Source organism: Heteronotia binoei, chromosome 13 (assembly GCF_032191835.1).
Source record: "Heteronotia binoei isolate CCM8104 ecotype False Entrance Well chromosome 13, APGP_CSIRO_Hbin_v1, whole genome shotgun sequence".
NCBI classification, from domain to species: domain Eukaryota; kingdom Metazoa; phylum Chordata; class Lepidosauria; order Squamata; family Gekkonidae; genus Heteronotia; species Heteronotia binoei.
Window position 1 is genome coordinate 54,747,551 of NC_083235.1, and position 19,192 is coordinate 54,766,742.

General features: G+C 42.8%; 1 protein-coding gene across 7 annotated transcripts in view; it reads right to left on the reverse strand.

Moving 5' to 3' along the window:
• The window catches only part of SLC39A11 (solute carrier family 39 member 11), a 481,072-nt gene that overhangs the window by 287,887 nt on the left and 173,993 nt on the right, over positions 1–19,192 (reverse strand). The window lies entirely within an intron of this gene.

Sequence of the window (19,192 nt, forward strand, 5' to 3'; positions counted from 1 at the left end):
CAGTTTACAGCCATTCTGCTTAAACTGTGCTGTCCAAACATGAACACAGTACTCTAAGGGAGGTCTAACCAGACTGGAGTGGTACAATCGCTTTGCGTGATCGGAACACTACTGTTGATGCAAAATTTTGTTTGCCTTTTCAGCTACCTCATCACACTGCTGATTCATGTTCAGTGTATTATCTGGTAAGACCCCTAGATCCTCTTTGCATATGCTAATACAGAGTCTCCCTCATTCTATAACTGTGCATTTGTGATTTTTTTTCCTACCTAAATGCTGATCTTTAAATTTATCTCTGTGGAAATTCATTTTATTCATTTTAGCCTAGTTTTCCATTCTGTCAGATCATCCTGAATCTCAAGTATGTCTTCTATTATTGTCAAGATCCCTTGCCATTTTACTGTTTTGCCATCTTGCTGTTCTCTTCTAAAACACCTGCTATGCTTACTGGGAAAACAAAAGTCTTTGGCCCCTCTAACACTGTCTGACTGTCAAGGTCATCACTATCTGTTAACGTTTTGCTAATTACTATTGTAGTGTGAGAATGCCTGCCTTGCAGCAAGTTAGGCGCGCATGTAACGGCTAACTGCTTCTATATATATTCACCCACCTGCAAACCACCTTAATTTTGCCACTGGCCTTCCAATGGTACTATCCTGTCTTACAATAAACACTAATCCTGTGGAAATGGAGAGTTGTTATTATTGAAGATAGTCATAGAGCTGACAACTATGTTTGCTACTGCTCCCAATTCAATATCATCTGCAGATTTAATGAGTATCCCCTCTATTCCTTTATCCAAGTTACTTATAAACATGTTGAACAACGAAGGGGTCAGGACAATGATGGTAACTGCGGGGAAAAAAGCACATTGGAAAAAAGCCCGCAGGAAAAAAGCTAACAGAAAAAAAACCAGTCATAAATGCTCATAGAAAAAAGTCCACATGGGAAAAGTCCATATAGAAAAATGCCCACATGGAAATAAGCACACATGGAAAAAGCCCATACAGAAAAAAGCCACACAGAAAAAAGCCCACATGGAAAGAAGCCCACATGGAAAAGTACCATAGATATTTATAATTCTGGATAACCATTCACCTCCATTTATGAGAATGAACAAGTGCTACACATATTTTATGTTATTACTTTATAATTAAAATATGTCATAGTCAAATGCAACAATTCGTGTTGTGATTTTATTAAATAGAACTAAATAATAACTTTGGCAAGTTATTTGTATATCTGACAGACTGCAGAGGGACCTGGCTTGCCCATTGCTAGCGTGTGGGAGTAGGTGAGGTAGGCAGCAACCTGGGGTGACACCTTGCCTACGGAGCGCCATCTTCCCCCGCCCTGCCGTTCTCAGCTTCCAGAGTCACAGAGGAAGGAGAAAGTGCTCTGCCCAGAAGAGAACGTGCCCCACCCAGCTGCTCTCGCCTTGAAAGTGAGAGCAGATGGGCAGGGTGCGTTCTTCTTCTCCGAGCTCAGCTCCACTTCCAAGGGAAGCCGAGGTCAGAGGAGAAGCGTGTGCCTGGCCCTGCCCAGCTGCTCTCACTTGAAGGCAAGAGCAGCCGAGCAGGGCACCTTCTTCTCCTCCAAGCTTGGCTTCTCTTGCAAGGGAAGCTGAGCATAGAGAAGAACGTGGCTGGTCCTCTTGGGCCTGGGCTTGCCACAAAATAACACTGGCTAATGCACAGGAAGGTTGTCTCAGTTTGTGGCAAGCCTAGGCCTGGCACTTGGGCACATCAGGCCAGCACCTGCACCCGTGCTCCCCCACTCATGCCTGCCATGCCACCACACCCACACCTGTGGAGAGCACAGGCACAGTGGCACAGCAGGGGAGTGCAGGGAGGGCTCTGGGTGAGCTATGCCCATGCTCTTGGAAGCAATCCAAGACTGCCCTTCTTAGGACAGTTTTTGAGTGCCTCTGAAAGGGAACCTGGGCTTGGAGGAGAGTGCACCCTGCCCAGCTGCTCTCACTTTGAAAGTGAAAGAGGGCGCGACCAAGTGCATTCTTCTCCTATGAGCTCAGCTTCCCTTGCAAGGGGGAAAACTGAACTTGGAGGAGAAGGTGCTCTGTTTGGCTGCTCTCTTCTCAAGCTTGGAAAAGAAGAATGTGCCCCGCTCATCTGCTCTCCTTTTCAAGGTGAGAGCAGCTGGGCAACATGTGTTCTCCTTTGAGAAGAGCCTCATCAACATGCTGTCCAGCCACTCTCAGCTTCCTGGGTCTGTGACAGGTGAGGTGTCACCCCAGGCTGCCATCTACCTCACCTACTCCCACATGCCAGCTATGGGCAAGTCAGGTCTCTCTGCAGTCTGTCAAATATACAAATAACTTAGCAAAATTATTATTTAATTATACTTGATAAAATCACAACACAAATTGTTGCATGTGACTATGACATATTTTAATCCTAAAGTAACAACATAAAATATGGGTAACACTTGTTCATTATCATAAATGGAGATAAATGGTTACCCAGAATTATAAATATCTATGGTGCTTTACATAGATATTTCCATGCAGGCTTCTTTCCATGTGGCTTTTTTTTTTGCGTGGCCTTTTTCCCATGTGGGCTTTTTTCCTGTGAGCATTTATGTCCATGGGTTTTTTTTCTGTGAACTTTTTCCCTGTGGGCTTTTTTCTTGTGGACTTTTTTCATGGAACCATCCCTGACATATTCCACTTGTCACTTCTCCACCAGAGAATAAGGAACCATTAACAAGCACTCTTCAGGTATGATCCCGCAACTAGTTACAAATCCACCTAAACAGTAGTAGGATCCAAACCATGTTACCAGATTGTCAACAAGAATATCATGTAGATCTCTCTTCCCATCCTGGAGGAAATAACTGATTTGCAGGGTGGACTCTATGCATTCTATTCATCTGAGGCCTCTCCCTGTACTGAGGAAAGGAGCCTAGGTTGCCTAGCAACAGCCTCTGGCTCAGATTTCCCAGGTGGTAGTCATGGCCTCTAAGAGACTAAAGAAACACTGCCAGCAGGGCATGACCTCCCTGGCTATTTCTGTGGCCTTCAGAGGCTGTATGTCAGGGATGGGGAACCTCTGTCCCAAGGTCACCTGGTGTGGCCCTTGGGGGTTGCTGGACCAAATCAAGCCATGTGGCAGCCTCCCTGGGGTCTGGCTGGCCAGCAAGGATCATGGGGCCCAGCTGTGCTGTGCAGCAGCCTCCCCAGGGCCAGGCAGGGATCACAGGGCCCAGATGTACTGTGCGGCAGCCTCCCTGGGGCCTGGCTGGCCGGCCAGAATTGCTGCAGGGTCTGGAAAAGTTACTTTCACAGTTCAGTTTGCACTTGATTATTCCAGATGGTGTGGCCTAATATGCTAATAAGTGTGTGACCTAATATGCTAATATTAGGAGATATGGTCTGATTTGCTACTGAGTTCCTGCTGGGCTTTTTCTACAAAAAAACCCTGTACCTATGCATTTGCCTAGGGCGGCAGGCCGGGTGTGTAAGTGTGTGTTTGTGTGCCAGATTAGGCTCTCCACACATGACTTCAAATAGAAAAACAATTATTTGCATTAATTTTGCTGGCCTGAATCATTCTGCCTTGGTGGAGCACTGTTTTTTAAGTTGATAATTTTTTATGGCCCGCGAACGATGTTATAAATCTGGCCCTTGGCAGAAAAAAGGTTCCCCACCCCTGCTGTATGTGATGGGAGCCCTTTCATGAGGACGCAGTAGCTCTGCAGCCCTTTCTGAGGCTGGTTGACGGAGAGGGCACAGAGACTGATTTCGCACTCACCTTACGCCACTGTCACATTTGCCTTCTCAGCGCGTTGTCCTTCGGATTTTCCACTATCTGTGCTGGGGCTGCAGCAAACATTGTGGTTTTTGCGCGGCAAACGGAAACTGGTTTTTAGCAGTTTCTGTTTGCCATGCAAAAACTGCGATGTTTGCTGCAGCCCCGGTGCAGATAGTGGGAAATCCAAAGGACGCCACACTGAGAAGACGAACGTGACAGCAGCGTAAGGTGAGTGCGAAATTGGTCAGAGAAGCATCGCAGATGTGTCACTCTCTGTGGTAAAACTGCTTTTGCCAGTTTGTTCAACATTCCTGGGCCTGAGGGGGGGGGTGGCAAGGGAGTCAGCCAATGGGAGGCCAGAGACTCTGACTGAGCTGTGATGGGTCAATTATTTGTTCCCACAGATATTATCCAGTGGCAGCACTGGACTTGGCCATGCTACAGGAGAATTATTATTAGAGATTATTATAAATGTTTTTAATGTTTTAATGTTTGATGTTCAGTGCCTTGGGGACCTTATTTTGGTGGAAAGGTGGCATAGAAATATTTTAAATAAAGAAGCTCCATCAGTGTAGAAATATGGAAAACATAGGGATATAGCTGAATCAACATTTTTATTTATTTATTTATCAAATTTATATCCCGCCCTCCCCCGACAGGCTCATATCATGCTGTTTTTATCAGCTACAATGGCTACATTTTGAAATATACCTACTCTTCTGGTTTTTGTGTGGTACTTTTACTGATGATTCTCATTGATCTGTGGATGGTTTCATTGACTGCTTTTACTCTTATCCACCATCCTGGAAACATTACAGTATATATAATTCAAATAAAATCTGGGCATCTCTTAATCAAACCAGTACAGTGCAAATACTGCAATTGGGCCAGTTTTCAACTGGACTGTTAGCCTCAGCACTGGTTTCATTAAGCTATGTATTAGAAGAAGTAGTAAGTATCTTATTTATTCTCGACCCACTGAGTCAGAAACAGCAATAAAATACACTGGAATAGGTTTGTCCTGCTTTCCAAGTGATCATTAGCCTGACAGAGGGAAGCAGAGCTTGACTTGCTAGAAGGAAAACAAAAATCTATTTGGCAGGCAAAGAGAATAAAATGCTTGCTTAAAAGCAAGCAGCATCACCGGCAAATGCCTTGTAAGGAACAGGCCCAATAATCAGAAACCCACTTGGTTGAGAGATCACAACTGTCATCTGGGCCAAGATAGTAAGATTCATTTACCATCAAAACAGAAGAGTTGGCAAGTCACAACCAAAAAGAGACAGAACAAGGACCAAGTTATATGCCTGTCACTTTTCTCCATCCACTTCATGCACTGCATTGAGGCAAGTAGTTTTAACATGGTTTTTCTGAAGGACTGCTGTTTCCTGATACATTTCTGCCTATTCAATAAGATCTGCTTTAGAGATACTTCTCCAGAGACACCCTCTACAAAAATTAGGTTGGTGCCAACACAAAGGGTCTTTTCAGTGATGGCATACATTTTATGGAACACTCTCTCCAGACGGACATTAGGCAGCAGGATGGGTTGAATACTAACAGAATTCCAACCCTGCCTCTCAATCCCAACATTAGGTACAGAGCCTCAAAAACCAGAAAAGCCCTGGATTGGGACACTATGCTAGGGGACAGAACCCTAACAGACTTCAGCAACACTGCCTCTCCGCCCACCAGACCTATGCTGATGAGTCACCAAGTACACTGGAGAGTACAAATGAGAGAGATTAACCTCTCCCCCCTCTCGTGGCCAGTGATCCATGCTAGGTCAGCCTTCTCACCCAGGATTAAATACTAGATGGCTGCTGTTCTTCATGTGACTTATCTGGCATTTTAGCAGCAGGATTTGATAGCCTGGCAGGTTGTTGATATTGCTACCAACATCAGTTCAGCTGGAAGAATTATAGGGAGGAACAACTTGCAACTCTCTTGCTGCCCCTTCTTCTTACCTGGCCTGCTGCTTTCCCCTTACCTCACACACTATGAATCATGGCACCACAGCTTCCCTTTGTCCCTATGGAAGCAAATATAAGGAGGATCAGACTGTTAAGCACAGAGTTCAGATGCTGGATATCAGGAGCACTACCTTATAAGAACATAAGAACATAAGAGAAGCCATGTTGGATCAGGCCAACGGCCCATCAAGTCCAACACTCTGTGTCACACAGTGGCAAAAAATTTTATGTACACACATACACTGTGGCTAATAGCCACTGATGGACCTATGCTCCATATTTTTATCTAAACCCCTCTTGAAGGTGGCTATACTTGTGGCCGCCACCACCTCCTGTGGCAGTGAATTCCACATGTTAATCACCCTTTGGGTGAAGAAGTACTTCCTTTTATCCGTTTTAACCTTTCTGCTCAGCAATTTCATCGAATGCCCACGAGTTCTTGTATTGTGAGAAAGGGAGAAAAGTACTTCTTTCTCTACTTTCTCCATCCCATACATTATCTTGTAAACCTCTATCATGTCACCCCGCAGTCGATGTTTCTCCAAGCTAAAGAGCCCCAAGCGTTTCAACCTTTCTTCATAGGGAAAGTGCTCCAGCCCTTTAATCATTCTAGTTGCCCTTCTCTGGACTTTCTCCAATGCTATAATATCCTTTTTGAGGTGCGGCGACCAGAACTGCACACAGTACTCCAAATGAGACCGCACCATCGATTTATACAGGGGCATTATGATACTGGCTGATTTATTTTCAATTCCCTTCCTAAAAATTCCCAGCATGGCATTGGCCTTTTTTATTGCAATCGCACACTGTCTTGACATTTTCAGCGAGTTATCTACCATGACCCCAAGATCTCTCTCTTGGTCAGTCTCTGCCAGTTCACACCCCATCAACTTGTATTTGTAGCTGGGATTCTTGGCCCCAATGTGCATTACTTTGCACTTGGCCACATTGAACCGCATCTGCCACGTTGACGCCCACTCACCCAGCCTCAACAGATCCCTTTGGAGTTCCTCACAATCCTCTCTGGTTCTCACCACCCTGAACAATTTAGTGTCATCCGCAAACTTGGCCACTTCACTGCTCACTCCCAACTCTAAATCATTTATGAACAAGTTAAAGAGCATGGGACCCAGTACCGAGCCCTGCGGCACCCCACTGCTTACCGTCCTCCACTGCGAAGACTGCCCATTTATACTGACTCTCTGCTTCCTATTACTAAGCCAGTTTTTGATCCACAAGAGAACCTGTCCTTTTACTCCATGACTCTCAAGTTTTCTAAGGAGCCTTTGATGAGGAACTTTATCAAAAGCTTTCTGGAAGTCAAGGTAAACAACATCTATCGGGTCTCCTTTGTCCACATGTTTGTTCACCCCCTCAAAGAAATGTAACAGGTTAGTGAGGCAAGATCTTCCCTTGCAGAACCCATGCTGAGTCTTCCTCAATAACCCGTGTTCATCAATGTGCCTACTCATTCTGTCCTTGATAATGGTTTCTACCAACTTTCCCAGTATTGAAGTCAGACTGACTGGCCTGTAATTTCCCGGATCTCCTCTGGAACCCTTTTTAAAGATGGGGGTGACATTTGCTACCATTTGCTATTTGACATTTGCTATTTGATTGAGGAGCCAGAGGTTTGTGATTGCCAGAGATTTAAATGGCCTATTCATTAACTACATTGGGACCAGGACCATGAAGGAGATGAAGCATGCAGCAAAGGAGATATTCATGTGAAACCCTGAAAAAACAGCTTGACCTGGAAAGTAGGACAGCCTTTTAAGAGAGGCTGGGATGCCTGGCAGGTTGCAGCAAGATATACTTTAAGAGATGAGCATGCTAAGCCTAGGGACCAATGATATACTTTTAGAGAATACATAGAAAAAGAAGCATTGCAAATGGCCTTTAGGATAGCAGACAGAGAAAAGGTAGATGGCTTCCATTCCCATTGGAAAGTGAAGATGGTCAACCACTTCCACTTGCATTTATATGACTTCCAGGTAGAAGGTTTCTTTGAACTAACAAGAACTTCTTTCATGGCATGTAGAAGATTTGGTCCGAATTCTTCATGCTGCCAAGTGCATACTGTTTGCATGCAGTATTCTGCTTTGTTGCTGAGTGAGCAAGTCTGACAAGAGGACATCATAAATGCCGAACAGCTAAAGAAGTTCAGTTAACCTTTTCTTTCCTTTCCTTTTGGAAAAGTTCATTAGGAACTAGGTTCATAACAGGCAAAAGGAAATACTACTGTTTTCATTGAGTATTTGAAGTGTGGAATTAACTTCCAGTGGAGGAAGTGACAGCCAGAAGTACAGACAGTTTTAACAGGGGTTAGAAAGATTCATGAGGGAGAGGCCTGAAGGAAGTCTCAATATACAAAGGCAGCAAACCTCGGAATACCAGTGTTGGGATGCCACAGCAGAGCAAGGACTTGGTCTCTATGCCCTGATTATTTGGTTCACCAAGACAACTGGGTGGCTGCTGTCTTCTTATGTTATTAGCTCCAGGTTTAAATCAGAGGCAACACCATCACAGACACTTTCATTCAGCCAAGAACTTAATACAATATGGAGTGGGAAGCCATAAGAAGTCAACCCATTCCCACCAAGTAATAATCCTCTTGTGTGCAAGAACTATCCCAAGCTCTCTACATACAGACAGATCATTATGTTGAGAGACAACTAAGACTGGGGTTTTTTAGGTTTACATGTACAGAGTATAAAGAGAATACTCAACTATAATTAGAAAGAGACTGACATTCCAAAGATCAAAGAACTGTTGCTTGTCATGTCTGTGTCCCTCATGAATTTTACAGAATAAGCTGTCTGAGCCAAACACAATTGCTCAAAAGCTATTCCACATTTCTGGTAATTGAATGGACTATTCGGCTTGCTGAAAACTCCATGCATTTGGGATTTGGGTCTTAATTATTTTGGATTAGGGATTTAAAAAAAAATGTATTGACAGCAATTACATTTTCTATGCATTTCACATAAGTTATATAACAAATTTCATTTTGGATTAGGGAATTAATCAAACTTTTTGCTGTAGTAGCATCAATGCACAGCAGCCAAGAAGGTCAGAGCGCCTGCTCCGGCTGCAACGCCACTGAGGATGTTCTCCGCAGCTGAGAACGAAACGTCTGGAAGGAAAACTTTCTCCAGTAGAACACGGCACTTGAGCCCAAAAGATTCTACAAACCCTAATGATGTTACCAGCCATGAAAACCTGAAATCTTTGATACTCTATGAATGTTGGATTTAATAATATTTGACATTTAAACCAGAGACCAGTAGCATTTTGACACTGAAGCCTTTTTGCATGTTGTAACTGATGTAGTCCAAAGGATATAAGAGTGCATTTGTTATCAATCAAGAAGGACCTGGCATTGCAGGCTCTGGCAGGTTGGCTTAGGCTGAGTGGGTTGAAGTTGAACCCGACGAAGACAGGGTCCTTTGCGTGGGTCGCAGCGCTCTGGGAGGAGAAATTCCTCTCCCAGTTTTTGACGGTGTGCCGCTGAAAGCGGCGCACCAAGTCAGGAGCTTGGGAGTTCTACTGGAGCCTTCATTATCAATGGAGGCCCAGATAGCAGCCACTGCCAAGTCGGCGTTTTTTCATCTGAAGCGGGCAAGGCAGTTGGCCCCCTTCCTAGAGCGTCGGGACCTAGCAACAGTGATCCATGCAATGGTCACCTCAAGATTAGATTACTGTAATGCCCTCTACATGGGGCTGCCTCTGTGCCGCACCCGGAAGCTGCAGCTGGTGCAGAACGCGGCGGCGGCTAGGCTGTTATTAGGGCTCCTGAAGTGGGAGCACATACAGCCGGGGCTGCGTGGTCTGCACTGGCTGCTAGTTGTATACTGGGTTCGTTACAAAGTGCTGGTTATCACCTTTAAAGCCCTATATGGTCGAGGACCTGCCTACCTGAAGGACCATCTCTCCCCATATGAACCCCAGAGAGCACTGAGGTCAGTGGGGAAGAACCAACTGACTATCCCTGGGCCGAAGGAGGCAAAATTAAAGAACACTCGCACACGGGCCTTCTCCATTGCAGCTCCACACCTATGGAACCAACTCCCAGAATAATTGCGGGCCCTGCGGAGCCTTGAACAGTTCCGCAGGGCCTGCAAGACCATCCTTTTTAGGATGGCCTTTACCTAACCGAACGACTGATGGATTCGCCTCAAGTGACTCCGCCATAATATTTACATCTTACAGAATAGCACCAGAAATGTTAAATTTAAAATTGGAATGTTTTTAGGTGAATGTGTTTTTAAAATTCGTTGTATAATTTACTGTATGGATTAAGATGTTGTTAGCCGCCCTGAGCCTGCTCTGGCGGGGAGGGCAGGATATAAACAAAATGTTGTTGTTGTTATTATTATTATTTAAAAATATAAGGGGAACTATACCAGAGGGATTGACCCACAGCAAAATTTTTCTTTCCTTGCACTGCCTAATCTGATTTTGAATTCAACAACCCACTCTGTCCATGACAATTGTAGGGGCCTGGCAGTATTTTCCAACTGTGAAATACACTTCTTAAACTGCTTTTATGCTCAAGCATCTAGAAAACACTGCCTCCTAATAAACAGTAAATGCAAATGAACCCACATCCAGTAGCTCTAGCTCCATAGCATAATGAAGAAAGTCATCAGAACATGTAGATTTGGGCCAATAAAACATAAATCATGGATTAGAAATGATGAGGCATGGTAAATGCTCATATAAATCACAAGCAACCACAGACATCTGCCTTTTTTAACTTATATTGTAAAGCACTTATACATATATTGCTATTTCTACAATGAACACAATAAACTCAGAAATATTCCCATTTCCCTACTGCCCAAAGATATGAACTATCTTTTCCAGGGTCACAAGCAAAAAAATTCAGTGCAAGACAGCAGGTTCATATAACCACATGATTAGGAGCAGACACATGAATGCTTTTCTCATAGATGCTCAAAATAAAGTTTGTTTGAACAGGCTGACAATCAAGACTGCTATGACAACATCTGAGATCTCAAGTATAACCTGTTCGTTGCAATTGTACAGTGCTGGAGCTACTGCAGCCTCTGTTGCCTACGTATTTTTATACTGCCAAAGATTCTACCCATTTATTCATTCCTCAGATTGAAACCTTTCCCCAGATCACAGATCCAGTTTTTTAAAAAAGCATTTCACCTTTTAAAAAATACTCCTCTTCTGTTTCCATTAGCTTCAGAGATCTTCTTACAAGCCATTTCCTTTGCCTCTTTTTCTTGTAATCTTCTTCTAGTGTACCGGTGAATTTACAAAGTAGAAAAAGCTTCTAAATGGATCCATAACTCCAGCACAAGTTAATGGTAAGTAGAGCAAAACATTTAAGTCCTATATTTTATTGGACTATTAAATCAATGAAAAATGCAACTAAACCCAGGTCTACACCTCTCATGGGTGGTAGGCAAAAAGGTACTTATTTCTGAGCTTGCTAACCAGGACTTCAAACAGTTATTGCTTTCTAGTTTGGAAACTTGGTTTTCCAGGGCAAGTGCACATCACAGGCTGCATTCAAACAATAATCTAAACTACAATTAAACCCTAGTTTGCTGCATCAGTTATGAATACAGGTTGTTTGGCATGTCCACATGGTCTTCTCACATGGGTTGTGAAAACAAACTCTGATGCCCATAATATCATAACACTGAGAGTGCCTGAGTGAACTGGTTTGCCCCACTCCCAACATTAAACTAGGATTCCAAACCATGACTGAATACAGAAACTTGGATCTTGTGATTTAGTGTGACATCTGATTGAAGCCAATGTGGGCACTTTCAGACCGGCACACAAAATCTGATTTGATGCAGCACTGTGAAAACACTCCACTAGCAGAACCAACCATCATCTGAACTGTAGTGACTGCTACCACAAAGCTAGAATTCTAGAGTTACCAAAATCAACTGAACCATGACTTTTTAAACAAAAGACAACCTAAATGATGGACCAAGAGACATCATTTCATGTCATAGTGCCATTTATGGCACACTGCAACTCTGGAAATCTAGAAACTCAGTTGTTGCTAAATTAATTGTTAAAATATATATACATAACAAGGCTGCCCTGACTAGAGATATTTGGTCTCTGCCCCTTCTCTATGAGCAAAAGTGGAGAGAATCATCAATTTAGAAGTGGGACATCCCCATCCCTTAGACCCTGCTACAATCTAGCCACAGTAACCAGAACAGGATGGGTGGGGGGGGGGGGTGGAATCTAGACAAATATCACAATTCTGAAGTAAAACCCAAAGCTTTACTATACTATTATCCAGAAGCCAAAGCTGGTTTGTATTTTATTCCCATTATTACTTTCTCTTTTAAAAGGCCTGTTGGAAGCATCTGGAGACGTAACTCTTTTACAAGCATCATTAAGAAGAAACTGAACTGCTCAAAGAGAATGAAAAACAATGGGGGGGAATATCACCATTTGAGACAAAAGAAAGGAGAGGTGAAATGATCAATGAAAAATTGGCTTGAAAAAAAGACATAACAGAACGTTTGAAAAATGCCACAATTAGTCAGGCCGTTGGAAAGATTCTGTGTTAGGCATTCCTGGGAGCAAAGATCCAAAACAAACATGCTGCTTACTAACAATAGAAAACAAAAGTTACTTTACTCTAACAAAATAGGACCAGTACTGGGAAGATTTGTGAAACAGGACTTGTTTAGATTGCAGGCAGAAATAACTTCTGATTTTTATGGAGCCATCACCCACATACAAACGTACTGTGCTCATTGAGGAAGAACAGATCACAGAGTCCCAGAGAGCACTAGCTTGGGGATGTATTGAAGGCAATTAAATGATGTTCCTAAGTATCCAAGAAATGTGGCAGGGCAGAAAGGGGGGAAAAGGAGGGGCAAGTAAAATAAACCTCAAGTCCAGAACTACATCATAAGTCTACTTCTTGAACTAATGAAAATACGAAGTTGCCTCACACCAAGAAAACCAACTGGTTTATTGTTGTCTGCTTGGACTGTCAATAGGTTTCTGAGGCTCCAAGAAGGAGACTTCATAGTACTCCTTCCCAATACCCTTTTAATTGGAGATATTTGGGAAGGATATTCAATTTACTACAGACCCTTTTCAATAATAGTCAAGATTCCCCATAGGTGAAGGTATCCTAGTTGCTGAATGTACTTCAAAATTCTCTAAAATGCTCCACAGAAACAACTCTATATCTCAAGAAAAACCAAGCCTCATGCTAACAGCAAGGCAGATCCTTCCAGGCTGCACAGCTGTGCTGTTTATTTTAGCTATTCAATGAAATATAAACCATATAAAGAGTATGCCCCCCTTTTCTTTTCATCATCTATGCAAGGCACTGGAATCCAGCATTTATGAATTGTCTTCCACTTCTAGTTGTGCTAGTTAATATACTACACCTCAGATAGAGACAGTATTCTTATTCCTGTTTTACAAAAACGGGAATTTCAGTTTTAACCGTGTGAAACTGGATCCATACTTCTTTGTCATGTATTCATAATATAGCTACTCCTTGAGGTGTATGATCCCCTATCATTTCCATCCTCACCTAAAGCCCAAGAGTTTCTAGCTTACCCTTCAGAAAGGCTCATCAAATCTCAATGAGATTATATTAAAACTCTATTGTCTGTGTGTTCAATTTGGGGACACTTTTTGGTAGATATGTCAAAACACAGATAGCCATGTTGGTCCATCAGAAAAATAAACAGGTTGTTTACCTGTAACTGATAATCTTTGAGTGGTCATCTGTGCATTCACACTGATGAAATATAGTGTACCTGCGGCAATCCCAATTGGTACTTCAAAGTCTAGAGGAAAGGATTTTCACGCCCTTCCCAATACCCATGAGCAAGGGCTCCACCATACATACCCATTGGGAAAGGCACAAGGATCCCGCCAGTTCCTTCTGACTGCTGAAAGCCCTTAGAGGACGACCTACAGCAGTGGGGAAGGAGGGTGGGTAGTGTGAATGCACAGATGACCACTTGAAGATCATCAGTTACAGGTAAGCAACCTGGTTATCTTCTTTATGGTCTGTGTGCCTCACACTGATGGGAGAATAGCAAGCGTAAGTCCAGACCTACCTGGAGGAGGGTGCTGGAGGTGCTCAGACACACACTGCATGTACTATTGCTTGGCCCATAGGAGCTCCTTGAGTACATTGAATGTCCAGAGCAAAATGCCTCACAAACATGTGAGGTGTTGCCCGAGTGGCAGCTCTGCATATATCCAATAAAGGAACTCCCTTGAGGAAGGCAGCAGAGGCCGCTAGCACCTGGGTAGAGTGGACATGGATAGGGCCTGGGAGTGGCTTCTTTGCCAGCAGGTAGCAGAGTTTTATGAACTCTACAATCCATTTTGACAGGCACTGAGAGGAGATTCTGCATCCCAACATCCTGGCAGCATAAGAGACAAACAGGGCTGTCAATCGACAAGACAGAAGGATAAGCCTCTATGGACATCCAGGGTGAGGAGGCGACATTCTTCATCCAAGGACAGGTGGAGACAGAAGGCAGATAGCGCAATGTCCGCTGATAATTGAAAATCAGAAATGACTTTAGGGAGACAGTTCACATCAGGAGCTAAAGAGACTCCATCATAATTGAAAACGATGTACACAGGGTTGCACCTAAGGACCCGCAGTTCTACCCTACAAGAGGAGGTGATTGTCACAAGAAAGGGTGTTTTCCATGCCAGTAAATGTGCAGCACACGTAGCCATTGGTTTGAACGGTTGTGAAGTCAGAAAACGTAGAACAAGAGATAAGTCCCGGGGGGGGGGGGCAGCTGTTGAGACGGGAGGAACAGATGGATGAGGCCCTTTAGGAATCTCTTAGTAGATGGGTGAGTGAAAATGGAGAACCCATCAACTGGTTCATGGAAGGCAGAGATGGCTGCCAGGTATACTCTCAATGAGAAGTGACCGAGACCTTCATTGATCAAAGATAACAAGAACTCAAAAACCAGTGTCAGATCTGAACTTGGTGCTGAACTATGTATAGAAGCACAGTAGTGTGAAAACACTTTCCATTTAGAAGCACAGGACTTCCTAGTGGAAGGTCTCTGGTTGTTAAACATCACATGGTTGATCCTGTCCACAACAGGGGTTATCATAGCCAGGCTGTCAGCTTCAGGTGGGGGACAGAAGGGAACTGGCAGGATCCTTATGCACATACCAGTGGGCATGCATGGTGGAGCCCTCACACATAGCTTTTGGGAAGGACACAAAAATCCTTTCCTGCCCCCCCTTTTTTAATTTGATTGTGGGTAGACGGGATATAAAGAATCTTTAGGAGAGGCTACAGTGGGGGGTTGGATATTCTTCATTCCAGAAGGCAGCTGCCTCAGACCCACGCATCCATTGCTGCCTTAGTCTCCACTTGTATATTTCTAACAGCAAAGTCAGCCAAACTTGAGGCTACTTAAATCCAGTGGCTGCAACTCAGGACAGATGAGACTGATATTTCTACAAACTTGAACACCACCACAGGTTTGCAGAAAAATCTGAACTCTTAGAAAAAATACACTGGGGGGGCGGGTTTAAAAAAAAACAAAAAATGGTAAAAGGAAAGCCTGTATCTAAGAAATAGAAGCTCTAAGTGGTTTTTGCTAGGCAACCACAGCATTCTAGGCTTGGTTTCTCTTAGTAAAAGGCAGAGGGAAGGGACAGGGCCCTTTCCAGGGCTGTTTTAGCCTTTGAGAGCCAGACCTAGTGTCATAAAAATATGTTGCAAAGTAATAATGCAGCACACAACATGAGAGATTGAGGTACAAAAGGGGGAAAGATATGGAGGTTGCCAAGAGAATATAATGCAGTGGCATGGCCCAGTGGCTGGGACAACACACCTGGGACGTTGGTTTCCTCGGTAGAGGCTGCTTGGGGAAAGAGAGAGAAGGAAAGCTGAAGAGAGGGGGGACAGATAAAGGTAGGTTGGCTGTTAGGTGGAAAGGAGAGAAGAAAGTAGAAAAAGAGGCAAGCTACAGGGACTTCAGGGAAGCGAAAGAGTGGAGGAGGGGAAAATGATATGCCCCACCTGCAAGTCCTTGTGGGTTCCCACCAAATTGGCCAGATATGACGATATGTAAATCCAGTGTGGTACTGTGAATGGGCAAGACAGAGCATTCTACAAACCTGGAAAAGGCCACAGGTTTGTAGAAAAACATAAAATCTAAACAAAATACATTTTTTTGGGGGGGAGGGAGGTTTAAAAACCCAAAATGATCAAAGCAGCACCTGTAGCTTTTAAAAACAAACATTATTCAAATCTTTCTTTAGCAATAAATCAGAGTATACAAATACTTTATAAGATATAGAGAAGAAAACACCAACACGTTCCTTTTGTTACATCTTGAATTTAAGGTTTCTTCAGGCTTCTTGCTCAAGAATATGAACTTGTTTCCTGAACTCGGCAAGAAAGAGGCCACTAAAGAGGATTGGATTAGTTTAAATGTTGGTTCATTTTAGCGCTCTGTTAGCTGGATAATTTGTTTCATGCCAGCTAACTAGCCCACTGTCATCAGATCTTGGAAAGTAGGCAGGATCAGCCCTGGTTAATATCTGGATGGGAGATCACCAAGGAAGTCCAGAGTCGCTACAAAGAGGCAGGCAATGACAAGCTGCCTTGAAAACCTTCTGGGATTGCCATAAGTGGGCTGCAACTTGATAGGGGAAAATGTTGTTTCATCTGTAGTTTTATGATATAGTATGATATTTATAATTTTTGCATTTTGTTTTCAGTACCCTGAGATGAAGTTCTCCAGGGTGAAGAAAAATACAAAATATATTTGTACTATCTGACATCTCTTATTATAGGGGAAAAAATGTGGCTACAGCAGACGAACTGAGCACAGGGTGGGATGGATCCAGGCTAAATCCCACTATTCCTACTGTAGATCCCCATAACATGCTATTCCTCAGACTTTCTTATGCTCAACAAATTGTATTTCATGGAGACTGGTGTACTGCAATGGGAGGGGTGGAAAATGTATTCTAGATCCAAACCATTACAAGCTTCTTTTCCAATAAAACCTGATATAAGTGAGGAATCGTGATATAAGTTCCAGAGCACAAGACAGAATTTAAACAGCAACACAGATGTAGAACTTCAAAGTACTGGTTAAGAGTGTTGGACATGTATCTAGAAAACCTGGGTTCAAATCCCTACTTGTGCCATGGAAGCTCACTGGGTGACCTTGGGCCATTCACATACTCTCAGCCTAACCCACCTCACAGGGTTGTTGTGAGGAAAAAATGGGGGAGATAATGGTGTCCGCTTTAGGTCCCCATTGGGAAGAAAAGTAGGGTACAAATGAAGTAAAATAAAGTCCTGTAGTATATGTTGTGAATATCACTCACTCTCAACTAAATGAAGCCACTGCCTGAACTACAAAAGAAGTGTCCTTTTAGAGTGTGCATATAATACTAACAAGAATAGACACACAATTAGTAGCCATTAAAGAGGTATTTCCTCAATCTCAAAAATGCCTCATCTGGCAGAATCAATTTATGAAGAAAATATACTTTTCAGAACAAAATTGGTTTAAGCAATGGGGGAAAAGAACAGTGTATGAATACCTTTTTTTTAAAAAAATGCCATCAGGACAGAATGGGACACCTGTTCATTTTTTCCCCCTCAAGCTTTAAATAATATTTCTGCCTTACCCCTAGAGAACTTGAGTCACCCCTCTCACCATCTAGTTGAAATGGCTCTCATGCAACAATTAGAAGAGGCTGCATTACTCATGGAAATATCACAAGCACACAAATGTTAATCTCTCTTCCTCTCACTCGCTCAGTTGCCACTTTGTATTTCCACCTTGGGCCCCAATTCATAGTTTTATCATGAGGTAAAACTGTGGTGCTTTTCTCTTCCCTAGACAATTTCCATGCCAACTGTCTTGACTGGCTTGAGCATAATTGCAGAAACAATGCCATGATGTCTTGCATTTAAAATTTAAATTGTGTCTAATGATCCATCATTATCAATATCCATATTAGTGAGAAACACCCATTAGATTGAGAAAGATTAATTTTTTTGTAAGAGCATCAGCCTAAAAATTATTGAAAGCTTTAAGAAAACATATTAATAGAGTCACTGTCAGTCACAATTCATTTGAGTTCATTCCAAAAGGCCAGAGAGCAACAAACAGAAGTGTCACAGAAGAAATAAAGAATACCAGCGTCTGCCTGCATGCACCTTTCTTTTTTCCCATAGAAGAAAAACCTTTTTCCCAAACAAAAAGAAAACCAAACAACACATAATGGAAAATCTGCTGTCTCCAAACCACTTCCACGTTTTCTTGTTTACAACTGTAAGTAGTCTGTTATTTCAACACAGACAAATACAAAAGGGGGAGGGGGGTTGGGGGGGGGGAGAGAATTTTATTTTCCACCAATTAAACTGCAACTCAGCTATTATTTTTTGAAGGAAATGTTTGATTATTTGACATGGGAAACTGGAGGGGAAGGGGACACTGGAATCTTCCTGCTGGGTTACATGACCACCGTAGGCGAGGAAGCCTTGGTGTAAATAAAGCTAAACAGATAACAGTCCCATTTGACAATTATATTACTTAATAACACAAACCAGAGGGAAACAAACCTACAATAAGTACCACCTCTTTCACCTCTTATTGCAGAATTTAGAACTACCATTGTTGTGTAGAAGCACCTCAAGTAGCCAAAGCTTGGTATTATGGAAATGCCAGTGATAGTTAATGTTACATGCAGTCACTCCCTACACATTGAGTGCAATTTAGGACTAAAGAATAGACCTGGGAAATGTGAAATGAGAGAGAAATGGCGCGTTCACACTACACTAAATAATGTGTTTTACATCCGGATTTTTGCTATTCTTACACAAAAAAAATCCAGCTGTAAAACGCATTATTTAGTGTAGTGTGAATGCAGCCAGAGTCTTGACTCAAAGCAGCTACAATGAGAGATTCAGACTGGGGTCATGTTGCAAGGGTACCTTTCATACTTCATGCCGCTGATGAGCAACTAGATTCAGTACATACACCACTTCATTTAGTGTGGATCTCACTGCCACATTATGTAGAGGCAGTCACCAACGACTTTAAAAGAGGATTAAAAAGGCTTTTAGATCTCTGAAAGAATTAGAGATATTCGTGGAAGACAGGTCCACATCAATAGCTATTAACATAATGACTAAGTGGAACTGCTATGTACAGTGGCAATATATCTTGAAGTATCACTTGCAAGGAGGGGCATCATCAACAATTTTTTGTTTTGCTGTCTGTTTCTGGGATTTCCATGGTTTGTGGAAAACAGAATGCTGTTTATATGGAGATAAGCAAATTTGGTCAATTCTAATCACAAATCTAAATTATATCAATACATTTTGTATACAGAAAGAATATGGGATATTCCAGCGACTCAAATAGCAACACTGCTTGCGTTCTTTATTCCAAT